Here is an 8,165-nt window from a genome sequence, read left to right as displayed (position 1 = left end):
CGCTGAAATCATATGCTTTTAAGTAGAAACCTTGATGCCAAAGATATTTAAAGCTATAAAATGATTTACTTTTATAGTTTAAGGTTGAACAACCTGAACATCTATGAGTTGCATAAATTTTCCACAAATATTAGTTTGTATAATATTCTGTAATATTCATCATATCTGAAAAGATATAATCAACCCATTTGACCATTATTAAAATGTGAATTATAAGCAATCTCCCCTCTCCTTTTTTATTACAGTTCTTTTGTATTTCTTAAGCCATACAAAATTTAATAAATCTTTGCAGGACTTAATAAAGAGCAGAAGATTTATATACGTACTAAGACTTTCATTTAGTCTTCATAGCTGTATTGAATTTATTTTCATCGGATTCCTCATCACCTGCTAGTTACCATATTTATTGCATTCTCTCCATTGCTTCTCAAAGCACGTACACGTGAACTGTTCTTGGAGGAATGTCTTTGCGGATGTTGTGTTCATCAGGCGAACAAAACCATCTGACTGGCCAACACACTTGCCTTAGAGTAACTGGGAGGTTGTGGGTTCAAATCATCGCTGTCCATCATGTGACAGCCCCCAGAAAGCTCACTTGCTTTTTTTCCCCCAAAGGGCCCTACTATTTCAAGCTATCATCAGAAAACTGCCTAAATGTTAGCAAGAAAGAAGTGTAGCGTTTCATATTTAATAGATTATTTGTAACAATTCAGACCTAATTTGTCACCCCTTAATTCCTCACCAATTCTAATACGTAGGATTTTCCAGAAAGCGAAAGCTTTCATTCTGAAACTGTTTAGCAGCAACATCACCTCTTGCAGTGATCCTCAGGCTGACTCTGCGACAGCCTGGGACCTCCCCTGGAAGTTAATAAGTATATCTAAAGATTAATAGGCATGAAATTGCTTGAGACTGTAGACTGATGAGGATCTGAGAGATCCATTCTGCTTTTATATTGCTAATATCTCTCCTCAAAACAGGGAACTTCCGGAACAAATTATGGGATCGGTCCATGAGTTCTGCTGTCCCCACGGAAAGTAGCTTTCAGCTGTAGCAGAGACTATGAGAGCATCAGTCTGGCTTGACTGTGCCTATTTTATCTCTTCTGATCAGCTATTTATCACCACTCTTGAAAAGTTTTCCTTGAGATGAGCGACATATGCTGCATATGCAGCTACATTCATGGTATCGTGAAAAGCAGCGGAAGGGATGCCAGCGGTCATTTCTGCCTGGTGTGGAATCAACTCTGTGCACGATTCAGTCATACATTGGAAAATGAACTTTTTGCATGTTATCTCGTTTCTAATCAGTAGTGGAAAGGAGAATCAGGTTAGGTATGTAAAACTCTATTGGCTGAATCAGTTCAGATCAGAACTCCACCGAGTGCATCATCCTGCCCTCAAACAGAGCCAACATAAATGGCTGGGTAAGAGTGTAACATGGAGTAAGTATGCAGTGATGCTTGCTGGAAAACATCTGTTTTCTTATTACCGGTGCCTAAATCTGCCTTCTTGGATAAGGTTTGGTATATACAGAATGCTGGATGTTTTATGTTACGTATGTATGAGAACAGCCCCTAACACCATGACTACATTTTGGTTAGCAGTCACCACACTCAGACGACTATTCTAATTAGTCAGTTAACTGCTGCCCTGCTTTCCTATGAAAAACCCTTGAGGTCTTAATGTGATTACATTTACATTACTTGAAGAGATAACTCTATAAAGAAATACTAACCATACAAACTGAATGTCAGTGGGAGAGGAAAGGCTTTGAACTATGTAAAATTTTATTGAAAAGATTGACTTTTTTACTTGTTTTATCCAAATGTTTTGCATTAAAAAAAATATGATTTTTTTTCTAGTTTTCAATACTACCTGTCCACAAAAAAAATGCAACTTACTTATTTTGCTGCCTGCCTGCAAAGTTACCATCCCAGCTCAGAAAAAAAAAAAAAAAAAAGTCAAAATATTGACTGAAACACTACCAACAGAAACACAGCAGAATATTGCTTGTGGTTGTAAAAAAGCAGTTCTATTTGGAGAAAATGCAACTCCACCGACACTGTGGAACTACACATCTGTCTAAGCACTTATAAAGCTGTTCCCATACCTCAGAGAAAGATTGCAACATGCCTTACTCACTGAAATAGAACAAATATGTCCTGGAAAATTGTATTAGAATAGCCCAGATGGAGATTGTCAAAATATAAATCTTTGTAAGTAACTGATATATATCTCAGGGACAAAAAGAAACAAACAGCACATGTAGGCCACTGCTAATGAATCACATTATTCATAATGCTGTTAATGACTCAGGCATGGATACCTTGTGTAATTAAATTATAAGTAAGCATAGTTTAAGCAGATGGAGCTCGTCAGAATTTTAATATGCTGCAAACTGCATTTCATACTAGAAACAAGACTAATTGCTTTGTCATGATTTATATTCTAGTGTTATTTTATATATTACATTCCAGCACTTCAGATTTTGTCTTGCCAAAATGCACGTCAGCCTGGGATTTCAAATGACTTTTTTTCTTGATTTTTTTTTTTGAGTTCAATGACATCTCCCGAATCCTTAGTTTAGCCTGTTTAGCCTCCATTTCTGTATTCATAATAACATGGGTAGGAATTACGTTGGAGAAATAGGTTTATTCAACCAAGTTGTACCCGCGCCCACAGCAGGAATTAGTGCGTTAGGTACATAGAGAGGAAACCATTACTAAGCAGTTATGGAAGGCACACACCCAACCGCGTTCATTTTTCTTCCAGATGGATGTCACTGAGAAAACACCAGTGACATTATCCAACATCTCTTCTGCCTTGGTGCCTGTGACCTACAGTCAGCATCGCGTGGGCCCTGCTGGGGGCTCAGCGTGAGACCCCCCGAGTGCCTTGTCCATGGATGCCGAAATGCAGCTCGGTGACTTCCCTGTACGGGGAGCAAGGGAGAAAAGTCACTGTCTGGCCAAGGACACAGAACAGAAATAGAGGTAATTATTGTAGAGAAAAGGAGGTAATGTTGATAAAGGTGTATTCTTTCAAGACTCCTATTTGTCCTAAATCTCATTTTCAACTGACAGAATATGTGAAAACATACATGTTGTATTTTTACTCTGGTAATGCGATGTGGTTTTTAATGTATCTGATGCAGCCTCACAGGGTGTTTTCAGAAACTAAAAAAGTTTTTTTGGGGGGGAAGAGGGTGGGTATATGAAAAAAGAGGAAGAGGGTGGGTATATGAAAACACTATACTGTAAGCACAGAGCTAGTCTGAGCATCTATCGATGTTTTGCTGTCAAACTCAGGGGACATTTCAAATGAATTCCCTTAGGATTTTGTCCTGGGTTCAGGTCTGTTTAATACTTCCTTAAGAACTTGTGTCATGGAATAAAGAACTCACCTACACAGTTTGTGGGTGGCAGCTGTGAAGGACTACAACCAGTCTGAAGTTAGGATCAAAGCTGCGAACAGGAGAAATGGCCCAAGAATCACAGCGAGGCAATCCAGCCAGGACAAAGGCAGTGGTGTGCTTTTAGGACAGAAAAGTTGGAAGGTCACATAAAAAAGTGGAATTTCCCGATGCAGAGGAGCGATGTGGAGTTAGAATGAACCCCACTGTTTGCTAGAGAGATGTTGCAGCACACACACACACAGATCAACATGATTCCTGGTGGAAGAAGAGCTATATGTAGGACACAGGGACTTGGGAAGGGATCCCAAGGGATCGGGAGGAGTGCTCCCTTTCCCAATAGGGAATAACTGATCTGGAGACTTAAGACCACACATTAATACAGATTTCCACAGTCTATTTATACAATTTATTCCTCCTCCCCCCAGCTAAGACTCACGGTATAGGAATCTAATGAAATCCGAACTAACTAATACAGACCTGTTTGGGATCTCTGCGGTAACCTTACAATATCTTTCCATCTCCATCCTCCTACTGGCAGTAGATCAGCCAGATTGAAGACCTTGGTCCTAAGGCACATCACTGCAGTGAGGGTGTCCCAGGCATGCTGCGAGTTTGCTCGCCATGAGGCCACACACCCCTGACCCCTCAGCCTCCTTTGTTCTCCTCCCAGAACATGTTTTTTCAGGACTTCAGTGATATTTTTGGTTGCTCAGACCACAGACTTCTAAGGCTTGCCCATGCCAGGACATGCATACAGATCATGTTCGCTTGGAGGGGTGGATGTGCAGATGTTGTTGTATCATTTTCCTGTTGTTTTTTTTTTTTTCTCCTCCTTCCACATCTCTTAATTAAATCATATATTTACATTAAAAAGTCTTACAGTCCAAGGCATAATCACCTCACTGTACTGAACAAGTCACAGCCTGCACTTAGATTATTACATAGCTACTCTATATTAAATTATATTCATGGCTATTAAAGGTGAAAGAAAGCGGAGCACTGAGGAACACGTGGCTGCTACAGGATGGCAATAGCCTTACACAAGGCATTACAAGATCCACAAGGTCGTTTGAATTCACCATGCCTAATTAAGTTGTTCTCAGTGTTAAGAGCTGAAAAGCCATTCAAAGTAGTTTATGTATCAGCTTTGTTAAGTGCAGTATTAGCTGCATGGGGGTAAAAGCAAATAACGTGCAAGGGAAAATTCTTCACATCTTAAACAATCAGAATACAGTCTAAAGAAAAGCTCATTATAATGACTATTTTTGTTCTATTTAACAGATTTCTAATGGGGAAAATACACTTTTCCATGCCAACTTAGCCCAAACAAATTTTGCCCTGTTACCCTTTGGAAGAGGACAGTGCTTGTGCTGTTCTCACTCTCACTACAGCCCAGGAGGCTGCCAGGAACCACAATCCAAAGTTGGAGTAAAAGAGCAAAATCCAGGCTTGTGATGTTGGTTGTACAAACACACACAGTACCATTTCCATCACTGCATCCTTCTTCCTTTGAATGCATCAATATGCTTTGAAAAAATGTACAGGGAGCTCCAAAACAACAAGAATGTTTAATGCTTCTTGTTCTACTAAAACAACACCCCTCAAGATTAACTCCCTCCGTATGCTCCGCTCATGACACCTGCAAAGAGTAATTTTCCTTGACTGAATGCTTTTTTCAGGCGTTTCATTTCAGTAGAATGAAAAAGTGTTTCCCCAAAGTTGTCTGTGGGAATTTTACCCTCCGCCAAAGAAATAAGATGCTGTTATTGAGATATTTACTTTCAAGTCATTGAGAACTGAAACAGGACGTTTGTATTTTCTTCAGCCCCGCTGTGGTCTCTGCACCACCTCTCCCACACAAAGCCCCCTGGTGCTCCCCAGACCCCCTGGCAGGCGATGAAGTTTCCCCCGTTCTTTCCAGGAGAGCCCCTTCTTCTCTGCCCAGATGGGCATGCAAAGCCTGCCCGCCCCAGCAGACCCACAGCCAGCAGCCTGCCTTGCACCCAGGGGACCTCAATAAATTCACCCAGTGAGCTGCAGCTGCAATTAACTGAGCAGGTCTGCTCTAACCTAAGGCATTTGGAATAGCTTGGTAGACAGTACTGGGACATTCAGCACAAAAATGCCAGCTTTTTGTAAGTTTGCTTTGTTTTACACTATGTGGAATGTAGAAAATTAAATGTCTGTTGGAAAAAAAAGTCAGCTTGCCTACACTGTTTCCTGTCTTAATATGAGTCACTGTGACACGGAAGGAAAGATGTGGTAAAGAAGTCCAAATTTAATTGCTCGTTGAAGTTAGTGCACATTATGACTAACATAAGTACTCAATCTGAGTTGTCCATTTGAGAAGAGAATATTAAATGGCTGAAGAATAAAGGTTAAAAGTAACCTAATAAGCAGTTATGAATCAAATTCTGACCAATCTGCTGTTTGCAGCTTTACCTCTGCTTTCCAGAACCAGCATCTCTTCAAAGAAATAAGAACAACGTTCCACAAATGAACCACCATTTTTTGTTCTCTTTCTTAAGTAATAATTCTTTCTTTTTTTTTTATTTTTTTTTTTTTTAGCAATCAGCAGTCAGACTTCAGGAGATCACATCGGCAGAGCTTGACTTGGGTGAGCAGCGCGCAGCGGCGCTGCCGGGCAGTCCTGCCAGCAGGTTTCTGTGCAGGGCTGAGCTCCGAGGTCCCGCAGGACACGCTGTCGCTGCCCCTCGCCAACCCGCTCCTGAGGCTGCCTGGGGTGTGCCAGGCCAGCACGCCTCGCTGTCTGCCAGAGGATTTCTGCACCAGGCTGTGCCACGCATCGTGCTGGACCGCCGGCGTCGCGTCCCAGGCTGGTGCAGCACACAGGGCCAGAGCTTCTCATCGCAAGCTTGATGGTTCAAGTGGCTCTTTAGCTGTGTAAATGCTAAAATAGCTGCGGCAGTTAGAAAATGCCAAAGCCAGCGATACGCCAGCTAGTTTTGCATTACTCAGGATGGCACTGAAAGGGCTTTGCTGCTGTTTCTGCGGCACTCATCAGGCTGCCATGCCTGCACGCGAGGCTGCTGCTTGCGTGTGTGTAATCCAGAGGGTAGGAATCCCTGGTCTTTGGGAACACCCTCTGAAAACACAGCACCACGTAAGAATGGATCATATGAATCCATGAATCACTTTGGTGACGTAGAGTATGCTCTGACGACACGCGAGCTAAAAGTGAGCTGCTACAGGTTAACATGTCAGTTTTCTGTTTTCATGTGGTCTCATTCTTGACAGTATAAAATGTTGGGAGAAAACAAGAAGCTTGTTGAACAGCCCTGTGATCTCAGATATGCAGAGGAGGCTCTCCACCATATGCAACAAGGGGAAATCAGCGCAGGCCTACAGCAGCTTTCACCCTGGACAGCCATGGCTTCACTGGTTGTCGTGTGTGTGCCCAAACACCATCTTCACCTGCAAATGGACAAGCAGACTCTGTATGAATTTTAAAGTCAGGGTTACTGCCCTGCAAACGTGGCTGGCATCAGCACTGTCTGTCCAGACAAGGAGATTTTCGCATGGCAGTTAGGAAGAAGCCGGAGTCGTTCACTATCATCTCCCTGTCCATCCCTGTGGGATGCTCTTTGGCTACAGCCCCAGGGTCATCAATCTTTCCCCTCACCCCTCCTCTTCCCCAGCGTTGATGTGCAAGTAGAGATGAGCACACAGCAGTGTGCAATGAGCAGGGAGCTCATTAAGAACCCGTGCATCAGGTCTGCAGAAACCCTGAAGTACTTATTCATGCTTCCTTTACCAGACCTCAAATTCATTGTCAGTTTGGAAAGGGAAAATGGGCAAGTGCACGGAAGGAAGGAAGTCTCTGCCTCTCAAAGAGCTGTTAGAAGCGGGATGGGAACGTGGAGCAGTTCTTCTTTTCCACAGGTTTCCCTTTTGACATCCATCTGAAATGGGCGAGTGCACGATGTGAACCGCTGCTCTGAGCCAGTACATCACCTCTTACACTTCCAGTGTTTCGCAGGGATGCATTTATATTGCAACACAGTTACTTGAGTAGGAAGGGGAGGGAGAGAAACAAACACATCCCTGCTAATTCCAGTGCGTTCCCATAATATTTCCAACTATAAAACCTACTTATTCCTTACTGGCAGCACACTGAGCAGAATAAGCCACAGGAACTCAGCAGACCCAGCTCCATGCTGCAGCATATCTCCCAGCAAAGGACAGGCTTGTATGTCTGCAAGGGAGGGCTGGAGGGTTTCCGTGGAAAAAAACTCTGTTTGTAGCCTTGCCAGCTGCACCAAAGAGCTCCTGGGGGTCACTGCAGCTGAGGCAAGGAGCCAAACAAGGGCAGGCCCTGGCCTGGCTGAGGCTGCCTGTGCTCTGCTCTTGGACAACAGCAGGGCATAAACCTGTGGAGCAGGGCATAAACATGTCCCACACAGCCGGAGCTGATTCAGCTATGCAGGTTTATGTGCACGGAGGCTCTGGGTTGCTTCCCTGGACCAGTACAGGGAAGATCAGGCATCTCCTTGTACTTACTCTAAGCACCAAATCCAGTCTCACTTCTCTCTAAATTGCATACCAGATGGGCTGGTTTTTAACCTGCCTCTGCCCTTAAAGAGCAATTCCATCCCTTGTCCCCGTGCTCTGGCCACTTCTGGTGCCAGCGAAGTGACTCCATGCACGGCACTCGCCGGGACTTGGTGGAGGAGGTGGGCACTAGCCAGGGCCGGAGGACCGAGGCCGGCCTGCCAAGGCCCTTTGGC

This window comes from Anser cygnoides, chromosome 5, assembly GCF_040182565.1.
Source record: "Anser cygnoides isolate HZ-2024a breed goose chromosome 5, Taihu_goose_T2T_genome, whole genome shotgun sequence".
Taxonomy (NCBI): Eukaryota; Metazoa; Chordata; class Aves; order Anseriformes; family Anatidae; genus Anser; species Anser cygnoides.
This window is presented reverse-complemented; position numbering follows the sequence as displayed.